The sequence below is a fragment of the Haliotis rufescens genome, unplaced genomic scaffold (assembly GCF_023055435.1).
Source record: "Haliotis rufescens isolate VD_foot unplaced genomic scaffold, xgHalRufe1.0.p SCAF_10, whole genome shotgun sequence".
Classification (NCBI taxonomy): domain Eukaryota; kingdom Metazoa; phylum Mollusca; class Gastropoda; order Lepetellida; family Haliotidae; genus Haliotis; species Haliotis rufescens.
The window spans coordinates 9,606,148-9,626,045 of NW_025963780.1; the positions used below are offsets into that span (position 1 = coordinate 9,606,148).

At 43.0% G+C, this 19,898-nt stretch overlaps 1 protein-coding gene across 4 annotated transcripts in view; it reads right to left on the reverse strand.

Annotated features, from left to right (window-relative positions):
- The window catches only part of LOC124116206 (parathyroid hormone/parathyroid hormone-related peptide receptor-like), a 141,673-nt gene that overhangs the window by 39,498 nt on the left and 82,277 nt on the right, over positions 1 to 19,898 (reverse strand). For 3 of the 4 annotated variants that reach the window (XM_046477461.2, XM_046477462.2, XM_048386750.1), the window contains exons 2-3: positions 2,777 to 3,083; positions 1,927 to 2,339 (exon numbers count right to left, since the gene is read on the reverse strand). The gene's annotated coding sequence lies outside the window, so the exon portion shown is untranslated. Of the gene's footprint in view, positions 1 to 1,926; positions 2,340 to 2,776; positions 3,084 to 13,360; positions 13,497 to 19,898 lie in introns of those variants that run through there. The other variant, XM_046477463.2, reaches the window with a different exon arrangement.

The window sequence follows — 19,898 nt, forward strand, 5'->3', positions numbered from 1 at the left end:
AAGATAGAGTTGGAGACAGGAGATAAGATAAAGTGTGCAAGAAGGGAGATAAAATAAAGAATGGGAAACGGTTAAAGGTATTTCGAGGAAACAGTATTATAGAGGAATAGGATGGATGTACAAACACAGGCTTACCCCATAGAAAATAAACTATTCGATAGACCGTTTGGGAAAAGAGTAGGAGTTCATAATAACCAAGACATTCCCCAAAAGAGGGGATGCATGGACATTGGACGCCGTCGTGGTTTGGGTCAACAGTCACAGCAAGCTGCACTGTCCAGGTCATCAAGTGGGTGTCCACAGAGATGAGGCGATATCGCGACCCACGGGTCCATCGACATATTGGCAGAGACAAAGTGCATCAGTTGAGTGGGTGCCGGAACAAGGTGCGTGGAGCCAGACGATTACAGGCGGGGCAGACGGTATTTACGGAGTGATGTTGGTCAGATATTTTAGTACTTTAAAGTCCGCAAAGACGCTCAAATAGACTGTGCCATTAAGATAACATTTTCCAGGAAAGATAGTATGAAAGGCGACAAGTGTATTTCAATATGATAACTACAAAATCAATGTCATGTTGTTTTTTCTGTCATGAGTATTCTGGCGTATAACACCATTGTTTAGAAGACAAGTTCAGGGCGCGGGGCTGAATGTGTTATATAACACAGGTCGTGGTGTTGAATGTGAGAGACTTCGAGTTATATAACACTGGGTGTAGTGTTGGATGTCAGGGACTATGAGTTATACAACACAGGGCATGGTGTTGAATGTGAGAGACTTCGAGTTATATAACGCAGGGCTTGGTGTTGAATGTGATAGGCTACGAGTTCTATAACACAGGCCGTGGTGTTGAATGTGAGGGACTAAGAGTTATACAACACAGGGCGTGGTGTTGAATGTGAGAGACATCGAGTTACACAACACAGGGTGCGGGGCTGCATGCGAGGGAATACGAGTTATATCACACAGTGTGTGAAGAGTGATATAAGGGCATACGATGGAGTTATCTCACACAGTACGTGGTGTTGAATGTAAGGAACTACGACTAATGTCACACAGGGTGCGAAGCTAAATGTGAGTTATGTCACACAGGGCGCATGTAAGGGAGTACGAATTATATCATACGAGTTATATCACATAACTCTTTCCATACTTATCAGAAATGTGATGTGTAATAATTTATAAAGAATAAGACGTTAAGATAACTCTTCTACGGTCATATAGTATTTTCTTGTGATGTAAGTAACCATTAAAAACAAATATTCGATATTGATAAATGTGTATGGTGTACGGGTGTATATACGTGATGCCTAAACGTCTGGCACACTGACCCGTACAAATCCGGGTTAGAATAGGTCTTCAGCAACCGTTGTTTGCCGTAAAAGGAAGGCGACTATGCTTGTCGTAAGAGGCTACTAACAGGATCGGGTGGTCAGGCTCGCTGACTTGGTTGATGCATGTCATCGTGACCAAAATGCGGGGATCGATGCCCATGATGTCAATCACTGGATTGTTTGCCCCAGACTCCATTATTTACAGACCGACATTAAACAACAAACAAACAAAACCATTTAAAACAAACATTCGGTATTGACAAAAGTGTGCACGGATGTGTATGCCTGAACGTCTTGTACATGCTCAATGAGAGGTGCTCACGGGTGGCATATTAGGTCTCCATATCTACATAGGTCTTCACTTGTCTCGACGTCAATCATTGGTGGGAAGAGCACGCTGTGCGAGTGTGTTGTATCTGGACGGCTGGTAGACATAGACACTGACAGGTGCTCACAGTCGTCTATTTAATTTGACATAACTCTTTCAGTCACTGCCTGGTCGTTAACATAGCATATTCTTCAATCCTATTTCAGCTATTGCTTCTGTCATATAGTACTGTGAAAGAAATGAAGCACAGGAGCATGTTCTTACCTGCAGGTCGCCTTGGGTCTCCTCGGTCTGTCGTCATTGATCCATATAGAAATAACCATCAATGACATCAAAGTCGCTCAGCTCGCTTCTTCTTTGGATCGTGAGGAACTCAGAAAGACTGTCTTTATAACGTTTGTCCATCCAGTGGGTAAATCACAGACTGCTGCCAGCTTACCCAATTAAAAGTCTCATCTTGCAAGCGACGTCAAGTCGGGTTAATTACAAGAAACTTTCAAGTTTTAGTTCCAGGAAAGGTGCTGCCTAAATCGCCGGCTCCATTTCCGAGTATTGAACACACATTGGTAAAGTGGGCCACAACACGCCGTGAGCTGTTACTTAAACCTCTGCACAAACGATGTTGACGATGATATCCTTTGCTGCAGAATATTCACAGTGGCGTTGTTTGGGGGAATCTGTGAAATTAATCAAATGGCTTTTAAATGCATGTGGATTACTTTGAGCCTCGTCAGATAATGGTCTGATGGCCCTGTGTCCCTTTGCCTTAATTATACTCTCGTTTGCCTACTGATTTGAATATATACTGTTGGTATAGCTATAGAAGACAGAGTGAATGCAATCTCACAGCAATTTGTGACCGGATAGACATCAGTCCGAGCATCCTGCAACTTAATATTGAAAATTAAGTTAATTTAGTGAAATTTAAGGATAATTAATGCAATTAGAATACATGATATAATTTGCTTTGATTTCCATTTTGAAAATAAGTATAAAATGTGAATTCCTTGTTCTAGAAATGCGTTAATTTATAAGTTTTAATTTACTCACTTTAAACAAACATCATACAGCAAAACATCAAAATTTAAAACTGTGGTATAGAATATGTCTTTACCTTATGGAAGTGTGGTACTGTGTTGGGTAGCGCTGTGTTAAATCCGGTGCAAACACATTTATATGATGCCGCCAAAAATAGCCTTAATACAGATCGAATATGTCCACACAGAATGGATTCTTGTGAACAGTCTCCATTCAGCGTAATCGGCAGTCGGGCGTAGTCTTGTACAGTTGAATATCTTCGCCCTGCCGGCGACTACTGCCACCCTTCGTCTACAGCCAACCTGTAATTGTTGTCGAGCGGAGTTCTCTGTTCAGGAAGCTTAGCGCCTTTGGGACCCGCAGATGCTAAAACAGTTCGGTCACTGTAATTGAGGAAAGATGATCCTATTTAGTCTGCGCCGAGGATAAACAGCAACATCGTTTTTGTATAGTTAATAAACTAGGGTTTTTTTCTCAGGGTGCCCACACCACCTGACGGGAGTTACATACAAATAGGTACTTTACCAATAACGGGTTCGGACACTTCGCATAGTACATATTTTCTTTCTCGTCAAACTCCATTGTGCTTTTCTACCTGATTTATGTCTCCCTGCACTGTTAACAAATACACAAGGACGTTCCTTTGTCTCGGATTAACCTTAACCAAATACAAAGTATGACGCTGCCATCCCATGGGGGTTGACCGTCGACTTATTGGACGCACCTTTTTCCTGGAAAGTCTCCAGAACGTTTTTTAATTATTCTTTGATATCAATCAAGTCCCTCCCCACAACTAACGTTGTACATAACGACAAGAGAGCTGACGAGAGTGTTTTCATTGTGTAATATAATGTTCATTGCAGACATAGATTGAATCTGATCACCCAGATATAACATCAATGGTTATCATATGCAGTTCGTTAGATACAGTGATGATCCAACAGTGAAGTTGCTACAGTGACGTCCCTACAATAACACCCCTACAGCGACGACTCTAAAGTGATGTCCCTACAACGACGTCTGCAAAGTGACACCCCTACCGTGAAACGTCAGTGACGCCCCAACAATGACGGCATTAAAGGGACCACCATATCGTGACGCCACTACAGTGGCGGCCCTACAGTAACGTCCCATAATGACACCCCTTCAGTAAATCTTCTGTAGCGGCGCCCCTACAATGACACTGCTACACCAACGCCCTACACTGACGCCCCATGTGGACACTGCTGCACTGACGCTCCACAGCGAGACTCCTACACTGACGCCCTACATTGACACTTCTACACTGACACTGCTACACTGAGGCCCTACACTGACGCCCTACATTGACACTTCTACACTGATGCCCTACACTGACGCCCTACACTGACGCCCTACACTGATACTTCTACACTGATGCCCTACACTGACGCCCTACACTGATGCCCTACACTGATGCCCTACACTGACGCCCTACACTGATACTTCTACACTGATGCCCTACACTGACACTTCTACACTGACACTCCTACACTGCCACTGATACACTGACGCCCTACACTAACACTGTTGCACTGACGCCCTACACTGACGCCCTACACTGACTTTTCTACACTGACACTGCTGCACTGACGCCCTACACTGACACTCCTACACTGACACTGATACACTGACGCCCTACACTGACACTGCTGCACTGACACTGATACACTGACGCCCTACACTGACACTTCTACACTGACACTGCTGCACTGACGCCCTACACTAACGCCCTACACTGACGCCCTACACTGACACTGCTGCACTGACGCCCTACACTGACACTGCTGCACTGACACCCTACACTGACACTTCTACACTGACACTGCTGCACTGACGCCCTACACTGACACTGCTGCACTGACGCCCTACACTGACACTTCTAAACTGAGATTTCTACACTGACACTTCTACACAGACGCCCTACACTAACACTGTTGCACTGACGCCCTACACTGACGCCCTACACTGACTTTTCTACACTGACACTGCTGCACTGACGCCCTACACTGACACTCCTACACTGACACTGATACACTGACGCCCTACACTGACACTGCTGCACTGACACTGATACACTGACGCCCTACACTGACACTTCTACACTGACACTGCTGCACTGACGCCCTACACTAACGCCCTACACTGACGCCCTACACTGACACTGCTGCACTGACGCCCTACACTGACACTGCTGCACTGACACCCTACACTGACACTTCTACACTGACACTGCTGCACTGACGCCCTACACTGACACTGCTGCACTGACGCCCTACACTGACACTTCTAAACTGAGATTTCTACACTGACACTTCTACACAGACGCCCTACACTGACACTACTGCACTGACACCCTACACTGACACTTCTACACTGACGCCTTACACTGACACTACTGCACTGACGCCCTACATTGACACTTCTACACTGACACTTCTACACTGACACTCCTAAACTGATGCCCTACACTGACGCCCTACACTGACACTGCTGCGCTGACACTGCTTCACTGACGCCCTACACTGACACTCCTACACTGACGCCCTACACTGACACTTCTACACTGATGCCCTACAATGACGCCCTACACTGACACTGCTGCACTGACGCCCTACACTGACACTGCTACACTGACGCCCTACATTGACACTTCTACACTGGCACTGCTGCACTGACGCCCTACACTGACACTTCTCCTTGATGCCCTACATTGACACTTCTACACTGACACTGCCGCACTGACGCCCTACACTGACACTGCTGCACTGACACTTCTAAACTGACACGTCTACACTGACACTCCTACACTGATGCCCTACACTGACACTTCTACACTGACACTTCTACACTGATGCCCTACACTGCCACTTCTACACTGCCACTTCTACACTGCCACTTCTACACTGATGCCCTATATGATGCCCTACACTGACACTTCTACACTGACACTTCTACACTGACACTTCTACACTGACACTCCTACACTGATGCCCTACACTGACACTTCTACACTGACACTTCTACACTGATGCCCTACACTGACACTCCTACACTGATGCCCTACACTGACGCCCTTCACTGACACTGCTGCACTGACGACCTACACTGACACTTTTATACTGACCCCTTACACTGACACTTCTACACTGACACTTCTACACTGACACTTCTACACTGACACTTCTACACTGACACTTCTACACTGACACTGCTGCACTAACACTGCTACACTGACGCCCTACACTGACACTGCTGCACTGACGCCCTACACTGACACTTCTACACTGACACTACTACACTGACACTCCTACACTGACGACCTACACTGACACTGCTGCACTGACGACCTACACTGACACTCCTACACTGACACTGCTGCACTGACGACCTACACTGACACTTCTACACTGACGCCCTACACTGACGACCTACACTGACACTCCTACACTGACACTGCTGCACTGACGACCTACACTGACACTCCTACACTGACGCCCTACACTGACACTGCTGCACTGACGACCTACACTGACACTACTACACTGACGACCTACACTGACACTCCTATACTGACTGAGACTACTACATAGACGCCCTACACTGACATTTCTACATTGACGCCCTACACTGACACAGCTGCACTGACGCCCCACAGTGAGACTGCTACATAGACGCCCTTTAGTGACGCCCTACACTTAACACTGCGACACTGACGCCCTTCCGTGATGGTGCTAATGATATCCTCTGTATTTAAAAAATATTTTAAGTCTGATATTGCACTCTGTGGTTCTCACATTAACGTGATAAGCCTTTTGAAAGTTCACAGTACAATGGAATTTATGAAATGTGACATGCCATCATGAGGAAATATACGCACGGTACATGTCTGTAATAATTCATGAAATGTGACATGCCATCATGATGAAATACACGCACGGTACCTGTCTGTAACAATTCATGAAATGTGACATGCCATCATGAGGAAATACACGCACGGTACATGTCTGTTACAATTCATGAAATGTGACATGCCATCATGATGAAATACACGCACGGTACCTGTCTGTAATAATTCATGAAATGTGACATGCCTTCATGATGAAATACAAACACGGTACATGTCTGTAACAATTCATGAAATGTGACATGCCATCATGAGGAAATACACGCATGGTACCTGTCTGTAATAATTCATGAAATGTGACATGCCATCATGATGAAATACAAACACGGTACATGTCTGTAATAATTCATGAAATGTGACATGCCATCATCATGAGAAAATACACGCACGGTACATGTCTGTAACAATTCATGAAATGGGACATGCCATCACGATGAGATACACGCATGGTACATGTCTGTAACAATTCATAAAATGTGATATGCCATTATGAGGAAATACACGCACGATACATGTCTGTTACAATTCATGAAATGTGACATGCCATCATGAGGAAATACACGCACGGTACATGTCTGTTACAATTCATGAAATGTGACATGCCATCATGAGGAAATACACGCACGGTACATGTGTGTTACAATTCATGAAATGTGACATGCCATCATGATGAAATACACGCACGGTACATGTCTGTTACAATTCATGAAATGTGACATGCCATCATGAGGAAATACACGCACGATACATGTCTGTTACAATTCATGAAATGTGACATGCCATCATGAGGAAATACACGCACGGTACATGTCTGTTACAATTCATGAAATGTGACATGCCATCATGAGGAAATACACGCACGATACATGTGTGTAACAATTCATAAAATGGGACATGCCATCATGAGGAAATACACGCACGATACATGTCTGTTACAATTCATGAAATGTGACATGCCATCATGAGGAAATACACGCACGGTACATGTCTGTAACAATTCATGAAATGTGACATGCCATCATGAGGAAATACACGCACGGTACCTGTCTGTAACACTTCATGAAATGTGACATGCCATCATGAGGAAATACACGCACGGTACCTCTCTGTTACAATTCATGAAATGTGACATACCATCATGAGGAAATACACGCACGGTACCTGTCTGTTACAATTCATGAAATGTGACATGCCATCATGAGGAAATACACGCACGGTACATGTGTGTAACAATTCATGAAATGTGACATGCCATCATGAGAAAATACACGCACGGTACCTCTCTGTTACAATTCATGAAATGTGACATACCATCATGAGGAAATACACGCACGGTACCTGTCTGTTACAATTCATGAAATGTGACATGCCATCATGAGGAAATACACGCACGATACATGTCTGTTACAATTCATGAAATGTGACATGCCATCATGAGGAAATACACGCACGATACATGTCTGTTACAATTCATGAAATGTGACATGTCATCATGAGGAAATACACGCACGGTACCTGTCTGTTACAATTCATGAAATGTGACATGCCTTCATGAGGAAATACACGCACGGTACATGTCTGTTACAATTCATGAAATGTGACATGCCATCATGAGGAAATACACGCACGGTACCTGTCTGTTACAATTCATGAAATGTGACATGCCATCATGAGGAAATACACGCACGGTACATGTCTGTTACAATTCATGAAATGTGACTAGCCTTCATGATGAAATACACGCACGGTACATGTCTGTTAAAATTCATGAAATGTGACATGCCATCATGAGGAAATACACGCACGGTACATGTCTGTTAAAATTCATGAAATGTGACATGCCATCATGAGGAAATACACGCACGGTACATGTCTGTAACAATCTATAAAATGTGACATGCCATCATGAGGAAATACACGCACGATACATGTCTGTAATAATTCATGAAATGTGACATGCCATCATGAGGAAATACACGCACGGTACATGTCTGTAATAATTCATGAAATGTGACAAGCCTTCATGATGAAATACACGCACGGTACCTGTCTGTTACAATTCATGAAATGTGACAAGCCTTCATGATGAAATACACGCACGGTACATGTCTGTTACAATTCATGAAATGTGACATGCCATCATGAGGAAATACACGCACGATACATGTCTGTTACAATTCATGAAAACGATGACAAGAAGATCTATAACAATATTTTCGTGACGGCATAATACGCAACGCACTCAGGTAAAAGGAAATGTGAAAATTGTACAATTTACAGTGGGTGTGATTCAAATCCTGTTTAAATTTCACAGCTGTGCATGGAAAGGGTTTGGTTTTGGAGGTTGTCTGTTGTATAATAGATTATTTGCGTGTCCTCGACTTGATCATAGTCCAGGAGTCAAAACTTATTCTCCCAAATAGTGTCAGGAAGTATTGAGAAGAGCATGTTAATCACCCATTGCTGTTGCTGGAGAAACTTAGGTTGATAGCCGTTTAAATTTGAACGTGTCAGCTCAATGCTGGAGGAAAGTGCATCGTTCTGGTCATGTCCACATACTTGGGGAAAATACGAAGGATCATAACATGTGGAGATCTCGGATTCTAACCAACGATCAGCAGATCCTGGCATCTAGGGGACACAGCACCGCGATGGACCACATGGCCATCAACGTCCCGTTGAGTTTGACGGAAGGGGGATAGTAGTGAAGACGCCAGGTAGCTGCATCGATTGTCCGGATTTTATTCCCACATGCGTGGAAGCATCATGTGAAACACATTCGTCCAGCTGTTGCTCGAATGTTGCTAGGAGCGACACCCAAATGCCTTGTTGCTGGAGACAGAGTCATACATATAGCACTATGTTGAATGTATGAAAGCACATATTATTACCAACATCTCTATCACGATTACCGTAGATAAACGGGCACTGTTGCAACACACAAGATGCATGCCAATGGTTCTAATTTCCAAACTTGAAAGCTAAGAATAAGACCATTTTGTAGCAGTTAACATTTGTGTTTTACAGACAGTAAGAAGATGAATACATTATTTGGGTAACAACCATGGACTGACGGACAAGTAATGAGACCGGCAATTGAGCAAGAACACGCATATGTACACTGCTCCTAAACATCCCGTCAGTTCTTGACGGAATCCATTTAGTGACGAGAGTCAGAAGATGACACACACATACATAGTTTGATCTGTTAAGTGTCAGGATATAATAACATTGGGTTTCTGTCTGTTGACTATTTCGGTGTCCGGCGCTGAGGTAACTTGAGCATCGGCATGAGACGAGTGGCATAATTACCAGGTAGACAGCAGACATACAGACGATGGATTACGTAATAAACTGTCTCATCCCAGTCTCGGTACATTACATCGTGGACTGCCACCACCCCACCCCCCCATAACAGCATACAAGGTTTCATTTGCCGTTTGCATAACAGCCATGATGATTAATAAGATACGATGCTCACTATGTTTCCTTTTGATGTTCAGGTGGTTTTGTCATTGTAAAATGTAAGTTTTAGATCTGCTCTGAAGTTGTTTTTTTCATGTGCAAAAAATGAAATTTCTAAAACATACAGTATTATTTTTCAAAATAGTTACAGAGGGGTCGTGTGACAGTTATCATTACATGTGTTAATCACGTCACAATTGTGACCACTGGTATGTCAGCATGACACTCGCTGGCCTCACAAAGAGATGAACCTCTTCGACCGTTATTGACGGCGAGTAACCCAGTGGTCTTCATGGCACTACTATCAACATGCTGCAGTCAAAGAATCAACTCTTGACATTCACACTTTGTGTTAAGCTTTTTCTTAGTATCCTCGCGATGACAGGGGACGTACATTTCTAAACGCATGGTAAAAGCATACTTTCTCATTGTCTTGCGTCGCTTTGGGCCTTTTTAACCAGCTGACGTGACGTGATATGACTGAAATTCTGTTCCAACCGAAACTCACTCATAAGATCCGTATTTCGGAAAGAGTAGTTAATTCTGTAGACATAATGCTAACGTTTTAGCATATAATTGCCATAAAGCTGATAGTTTATTACGAATTAAATAACTATGGAAGTTCAGATTGGCGAGCTGTTTCTGTAATTAGTACGGGTAATTTAAGACAGCCATTATCAATACTCTCTGACGTCATTCGGGTTGCCGTTATGAGCGCAGTGTATAACAATCGTTCTTGTTAATTTCCTAGCATGAAAGGAGAAGGCCAGAGTGCGTTATTAATGAGTCATGGTCAACATCATAACAATAGTTCACACTGCCGTAGTTTTTACGGTAAAACAAGAACAAACGATGGCAGGAAGGACTATGATAGTTGTCTACAAGCGCAGGTGCCTGGGTAACGGTCAATAAAGGTGCATCGTTGCTCCGGATTATGACTCTGCTCCTACTCAGTGTCACGCAATTCCAGCATTATGTCACATAGTAATAGCAGATAAATAACACATACAGAGGGACTCCCAGCCCTGACCAGGCGTTATGTTTTATGCGTGCGTGCGTGCGTACGTACGTACGTACGTACGTGCGTGCGTGCGTGCGTGCGTGCGTGATGGTATTCAAAGAGTGTGTGTCGTTATGCCATTTTTAGGGTAGGATCTTGCCATAACCATGATGATAACTGGGGGTCGAACCCTCAACCAGATGAACTTTGCAAAGCCATGAATGATGTCCGCGTTAGCCGAGGGGCGATGCGGAAGCCAAATATATATTAAAACCGGACGAGTGGCATGAAGATAAGTACACCCAACTTAAGCACATCTGTGCAGAATAGAACTTCACGCCCAAAATAATAACACGCCATGTGAGCTAACCAAGACCTCGTCGTATGAATGTAGTGGCTAGTTTACACTTTCGTGTAAGCTAACCAAGGCCTAGTCCTATGAATGCAGTGGCTAGTTTACACTTTCGTGTAAGCTAACCAAGGCCTAGTCCTATGAATGCAGTGGCTAGTTTACACTTTCGTGTAAGCTAACCAAGACCTAGTCCTATGAATGCAGTGGCTAGTTTACACATTACGCTTCATATATTTACTCGAAACCACCCACGGCGGTACAAGAGTACAATATTTACATTAACGGAAAAAAGAAACTGTGCTTCATATAAAGTGGTGTGAATATTATGTTCTTGAAAATAACAGCATAATATTTTGTCATTCTGAGCTAGCGTTACCGGCTGGTTCTGGTCCTGTCGTAAGCGTCGTCCAATAACGTCTCCAGTGAGATGATATTGTGTTTCGATTAACATTATGTCTGGCAACCTCGTTTTGCGCCATTTCTGTTTGCAACATTCCAAAAGGCGCTTAGACGTTGATTTTCAGCAAGCCGCGGCATTGCGTAAGCGTTATTTACTTTTAAACAAGAGTGTTTTTTTATGAGCACCTGGTAGATAACAATCATTGTATGCTGTTCTGAATCCTGCTCCCAACAATGAAGCGCAGTTACTTTTTTCTTTAAATATTAAATAAATATACATAGAACCGGTTTCTACATTTACACTGTCAAGGAGTCAGTTATAGATGACGTTAGAATGGAAATATCCCCACAATCTTCTTGATCCCATGAACATTTAAGTGCCAATGATTTTCAATTAAAAATAACAAAATTGCATTTCTTATCAGGTTGAACCTTGTTTTGAAGAATGTTTGTCTCAGATAATAGATGCCAGTCTTGGATCACGACGTGCAAGAGTTTGCGTGCTAATGTCAGAGTTGAGTCTGGGGCTTATCTATTACTAGTACAACGTCTGTGACTGCATTCATAGTACTGACACCCTGTAACGCCCCAGAGTGACGCTGCTACCTCTGGACGTTGACAATGTCACCATGACCTTATGTGTATACCAACAATACACTGTTAATTCAAGCAGGCATATTGGATTGTAAACAATGGACTAGAAAGCTGACACATATTTATTATTTATTATATTCCCCACTTTCCAAATGCTATTCTTAGAACCGTATATTGATTAGCCATCAATACCCATTAACTACTCGATCTTTATCGTCCCTTACCGATAATGTTATTATCCAACGGCGAATTTATGAAACGGATATCTCCGCTTTGGTATTGATGTCAATGGTTGGTGTAGGACATGCGGCTTCTGGTTTGTTTAATAAGTAAACAAGGGAAAGGGAAGCGGAGTTGTGTCCCTTGGCTGACATGTCGGGATCAGGTGGTCGAGGTTCGAATCTCAGTTGTTATGATCAGTGGTCTCTCGGCAGGAGCGACCACACGTCCTCAACACATGTCAACAGTACATATTTCACACAGGTCACCCAATAGTACATCGTCATACGTACATTATATACTGAAACCGCAAACGTTGACTGTCTTTAGATTTGTTCACACATGTATTAAATAGTGCCATATGACAACATGTTTCAGTGATAACGTGGATGTCAATATGGAACATCATCCGCGTCCTACCTAATTAGACACAGGCCACAAAAAAGACACCTGCACGCTGGTCCTATTGGCTCCTGGAGGTGTACAAAGCATGATGGAAAGTAACCTTGCAATGTTTCAACCACCCACTGATCCTCCCTTGCATCGCCTGTCACCCCTGTCAATCTCCTGCCATAACCCAACGTAAAGTGTCAAAAAAGATGGAGATCGGATAAATGATAGAATGATATACCAAACTGGCAGCAAATTTAATTAAGTGGTATGGACGCCATACTGAATTTCCGGTTAGGGCGTATTTCCTACTCACATGGAGGTCGACACAATCGATGTATGGTGGGAACGTAGTCGCTAGAGCTGTTTTGCAGAAGAGTTAATGACGACGGCCGTTGAGAGTGATGCGGAGTCGGCTCACAGCTGCTTCTTGATTCGTGGTTGTGAGTACCGTTACTGTCAGTTTATTCAGATCAAAAGTTAATACGCTAACACCAGTAAATAATACGTATATGTCACTACAAGAAAGAAAATGTCACGTGTACGGAATATATGGCGATTATAGCGTGTGACCTTTAGCACGGGATAGCTCAGACTGACAAAAACTGTAGACAGAACCATGTGAAGCTTTGCATGCGTTAATCTGAAGTCTTTGGTTACTCGGTCGTTATAGCTATGGCTGAGTTAACGTCAATAGAACTAGTGGCATAAGACACCATTGATACTATTGTGCTAAAATTGAGTTTCGTCTAGATTACATACTTATCTGGTCATGTGATCATCAACATCACGCTTCAACACAACATGAATATATACACCTGGAAAATAATTAAGCATCGCCAAAATCTAAATGACACAGAATAATAAGTTTTAAAATGAGTAAGTATATCCATATATTAGAGATTATGGCCCCTTTTCCACGCCATTCCATTGCCAATACCACTGTCAACGGGCTTGATGTTGCACACACTGCACGTGAAGCTTAATACCCATGAAATGTCTAAAAACACAAAATGAACATTGCAGGTACACATTTCTTAACACAGGCTGCATGCTTATAACAAAACATTGTTATAGCTCGTCGTAGATTGTCTGGAGCGTTAAGATGGCAGATTATTGGAATGTAAAATGCAGGAATATCTTATAAGGACCTCAACTTTGAGGTCCGCATAATGTGATTTCACGATTAGTGCAGAAATACCAAACAAAAACTCGAGTTAAGGACAGGCCTCGCATGACCTCCAGGAGAGAATTAAGGTTGGTTGGACGACGTCCATTTGACAGCAGTACAGTATTAAAGGCACAATGTCCACCAGGCAGAGCGATGTCAACCAGAACCATCAGCACTCGTCTGAAAACAGCTGGATACAGAGCCAGAAGACCAATCACACTCAGGCCCATAACGCGGCTCGTTTGTTTGTTTGTATGTTTGTTTGTTTGTTTTTACGCCGCATTCAGCAATATTCCAGCTATATGTCGGCGGTCTGTGATAAACGAGTGTCGACCAGACAATCCAATGAGTGACATCGATCGTGAGCATCGATCCACCAATTGGGACACTATGACATGCATCAACCAAGTCCCGTTGGTCGCCTTTTACGGCAAGCATGGGTTGCTGGCGACTTACACTGACCAAGATCTTCGGGATCAAGGGGTTCGTTTGGTATGGTCTATTCAACGTCTAAACTGGAATAGGATCTGTTAAGATCCAGGTTAGAATACGTTGAACACAACATTCTAGGGAAGGTATCCGGCAATTGTTTGTGATAAGAGTCTGCTGGTCAGGTTTGGTAGAATGCGTGTGATCGTACACCGACGGCATGGGCCGTTGTTCATACACTATCAGTGACTGGTATGTCTGGTCCACGCTGTGTCTGTCCGTCATACAGCTGGAATATCGCTGACAGTTAAGTTAATCATGTACACCACGAACAAATTTAAACAAACGGTATATTCGCACACAGTGTGAACAAAATGGATAGGCACAATATATATTTGCTACTTGGAAAGTCGCTGAAAGCTTTTTATCAGGTACTGGCGCTTATTTCACAGGTGGAGTAAGTGTGTGTGGTTTTACGCCCCTTTCAGCAATGTTCCAGCAATGTTCATCAATAACACGTTCGTCGCACTCTCGGTATAAAGAGCTCCGCGAACGGGCTATCGCTGTAAGGAGCTTGATGCTTTTGAACTTTGTGCATGATGTCCGCAAATTGGACAATATTTTGCAGAAACTTCTGACGTTATTTGAATGTAACTTTGAAAAAATAATAATTCAGAGATACTTCACTCTCTACATGTTTTTAGATTTTCAGCAATCTTACTTATGGCCATGGATCTACATGTGTATGTTATTTACAAAATACAAACGAATTCGACAATTGATGCCATAAATTATTATTTCAGAGAAGCGGCGTTTTGTGTGTATTAATTTTATTCTGATAATATAAAGCAACCCTAGTGCCTATCTCTCCTTAAGATTTTATAGGACTCGTTTTCATAGTTTATACATTGCCATTTTATTCATAGTGTGGTATTATGTTTTGGGTATAAAGTGAAATATTGTGTGAACATGGGGTCTCTGTATGAAGATATCAAGTGTACTTTTGAACACGCGTTTCCAGCGTTTATATCACTCATGTCGCTACAATAATGAGAGACAGACGTTTTATTTGCCTGCACCTGATTCACAGACCGGCGCAAAGACCAGAGGACGCAGCGCACGAGTCAGTGCCCGGCTTGAATAGTCACACAACATAATGCCCCCTGGGGCACACAACATTATATTGTTTCACCTGAGTGCAACACTCCTTCGCGTTGGTGGATCTGTTCCGCGCAGAGATCACCAAAGTGCATAGCGGTGTTAAAGATTCAGGAAACAAATCATATCATTACCAAACTCCTGAGACACCTAACATGCAGCTCACACGCACATGCATACTTCTACTCGATGTGCAACTGAGCCGAACACCCCTGGTTTCCTTGGTCCACTACTTGTCAGCCTGTCAGTGACATCGTCTGGTTTGTCGACGTACGTGGCTCATTATATCAGAATTCATTACCCCTGTTTCGTGTGTCTGCATAACCAGAAGAATGGACAGCGGGAGATAGACCCTGGAGCATGACTGTACATTGCCCGAGGTCTGTTTCCCTAGTTGAAATACACAGACCGATGTGTAATTGTTCCTTCTTTACATAACCAATACCGGCATTCTGAAGACTGATCACATTAGGAAACGTCATCTTTCCGAGAAAAAAACATCCCTGCTCGAGATGAAAGCTCGCAAGGCCGCCCTGCAACTGTGACTACACTTAGATGGGATGACTCCCGTTAGAAGTGCTGATATATTAAATCGTGTGAGGTTGTATGAACAAGGGGCAACTTTAACACTTTTGGGAAAACATTATCTTAGTAAAGTACAGATTCTCGTACTTTTTGGGGTTGAGTCCCGTCCGGGATTCGAACTCACACATGCCAGAGTGAGGCACCTAATCGCCAGCACACAAAGTCAGCGATCTAACCCACTCAGCCACCGAGGCTTCCACAAAATGAAAGTCCGACAACTGGTAGTCTAGATCACGTACTTTGAGAACCCCTCCGACAAGTGTTAATTGGCACGGCTCCTATGGCCGTGATCTAGACTACCAGTTGTCGGACTTTCATTTTGTGGAAGCCTCGGTGGCTGAGTGGGTTAGATCCCGGACGGGACTCAACCAAAAAAAGTACGAGAATCTGTACTTTACTAAGAAAGTGTTATCCCAAATATAACATGTGTTACATTTGACCACTTTCTAAATGGCATTGTGTATTCAAAGGGGCAACTTGTAGAAGCTTTCACATACTTAAAATATTGCATGTTGTACAACTAAACGTCGTCACAACTAAACATGTTTGTTTGGTTGTTTGTTTTTGTTGTTTAACACCGCACTCAACGAGATTCCAGCTATATGACGGCGGTCTGTAAATATTCGAGACTGGACCAGACAATCCAGTGATTGAAATGAGCATCGATCCACACAATTGGGATACGATGACATGCATCAACCAAGTCAGCGAGCCTGACCACCCGACCCAGTTAGTCGCCTCTTACGACAAGCATATACACATACATGTAGCCATATCACAGCTAAACATGGTCATATAGCAACTAAACAACTAAACATGGTCATATAGCAACTAAACATAGTCATGTCACAACTAAACATATTCATGTCACAACTAAACAAATGTCGGAAAAACTAGTATGTTTTCATGAGAGAAGTGTATTGTCGGTAATCAAAAATGTTTGACAATTATGCATTGAACTTTCAAAGTGACTCACTTGGATAACGTGTATATATACTTATATACTCTGGACTACTTCTCTTCAGTACAGTGTTGCTACACATATCGTTAAGGCAATTTCGACTGTTTCAGAGGCGAGTTTTTTTACGTAACATTATGACATTTATGTCAGTTATCCCCTGGACAGTGTCCAGGGCAACGCCGTTATCTCTGCGACATGTCCCATGTTGTCCAGTGCTATATACATGTTTACGTGTTTGCTGGTCAGTCTGCTGTTTCGACTGCCTCTGTCTGTACAGCTCCCCGCCGTCACTGGATGCTCCCTTAAGGTTTACATCCACTGATTGTGGAGTTGTCTTTTAACTTTCTCATGGATAATTTCAAGTATTTCACATTATTATAAAGTATTTCGGACGCCACAAAGTAAGATGAAGTTTACCTTACCAACATGATTCAGTATGTTTAGATACGACCAAACACTGTTTATTTCCTACATTAGCCAGTCTGACCCCAGCTTTGTTAATTCCACTGACTAAAGATGGGACAAGGTCGTTGCTGAGATAGCGCACGGTTGGACTTATGTCACAATTTGATAACGTTTCAACTGGGTGAAACACGCAGCGTACATCGACAGAGTATATGAAGTTTTGAGGTTTATCCACATATGAAGCATGTTGTTTTTTGTTTATTTTATAAATAATTACCTGACTGTTGTTCATGTAACACGCCCTTCATCCTTCCTCCACACGTTTATCCTTGTGGATTATCGCCTCTTTACATGTAGTGGATAATTCAACAGCATCGCCTCAATGGTTCTACTTCATGAGGGATCTAGAGGGAGGGAGTGAAGTTTAACGCCGCTTTGAACAGTATTCGAGTTTTATCGCAGCTTGTCAGCTTAATGTGAGAGGAAAGCCCGAAGTGATTCAGGTCTCAAGCATTTACCTTTCCTGTGAAATCCAGGAACATGGTGCTGATAAACCTAGAAACATAATCGGGGCGAACCGGGATTCGAACCCATAATCATCGGTCTCTGGCGTGACCAAGGGACGCAACTCTGCACAGCAAATTCTAGCGCCTTAGACGACTGGACCCCCCGTGTACCATGAAAGAAAGATGAGACATAATAAATATGTTCATGAGATATTGAACACATCTGAGAAAAGTATACGATGAATATAAAGTTGGTGCGTCTGTAATACGCCGGAAGACCTATTAGTAACGATGCTGAGTTGGGCTACACGGTGCTATGAACAATATTTCTGCCATATCAAAGAGTGTCATTTTCATGCGCGAGGAAAATTGGAAGTGATGGAGGCTGGAGATGTGTTCCGCAAAGGTTAATAATCGCGGAGAACCAACGTGACCTCACGGCGCGTCAAATCTGCTTAACATGTAACTGGTCAACGACTGGGATACCCGTACTCCTACTTAACATGTAACTAGTCAACGACTGGGACACCCGTATACCTACTTCACAGGTAACTGGTCAACGACTGGGACACCCGTATACCTACTTAACAGGTAACTGGTCAACGACTGGGACACCCTTATACATACTTAACATGTAACTGGTCAACGACTGGGACACCCTTATACCTACTTAATATGTAACTGGTCAACGACTGGGACACCCGTATACCTACTTAACATGAAACTGGTCAACGACTGGGACACCCGTACCCCTACTTAATATGTAACTGGTCAACGACTGGGACACCCGTACTCCTACTTAACATGTAACTGGTCAACGACTGGGACACCCGTACCCCTACTTAACATGTAACTGGTCAACGACTGGGACACCCGTACCCCTACTTAACATGTAACTGGTCAACGACTGGGACACCCTTATACCTACTTAACATGTAACTGGTCAACGACTGGGACAACCGTATACCTCGCTAACATGTAACTGGTCAACGACTGGGCCACCCACGACTAATCTCTGGCAGGGACTTAAAGAGTTATTTCAAAAATATAATATTGGAGCAATTATTAAAATATATAGTTAGTGATGAAATACTATATTTATCTCCAAATATGTGATTGATCTTTCACACGCGTGAAATAACATTTTGTGCTAGAACTTCTTTCTGTCTACCTCAAAAGCACCATGACATGCAAGAAAATACATAGTACTAAAGACAATATTTGTATTTTTCATAACAAGTAACATTTTATCTCATCCTGACATTTAACATCCTGATGTAAAGTTGACATTTTCCTGAGTGGTTCTGCCATTGGTGAAACTATCCACATTTACAGGTCGCTGGATGACATAAACATGACAAGCAAAAGCAAATATCGTCCATACACTAATCTACTGTTACCGTTTAGACAATGACCAGAAAAGTGGATCTATCAAAATTTTAGTTACGTAACTCGACAAAAAGCATAAGCCATACTGATGATCAGGATGTTATTTTCGAGTAACAAGGAGCAGTTCGCCATAACGATTACATATACTCACATCGGTACATGTACTTGGTCAGCAATAGATCTGTAACTGTTTGCTGTAGTATCACGCCCAATGATAGGATGTTAAGAGTCCTGAGTTGGGAATCGAACC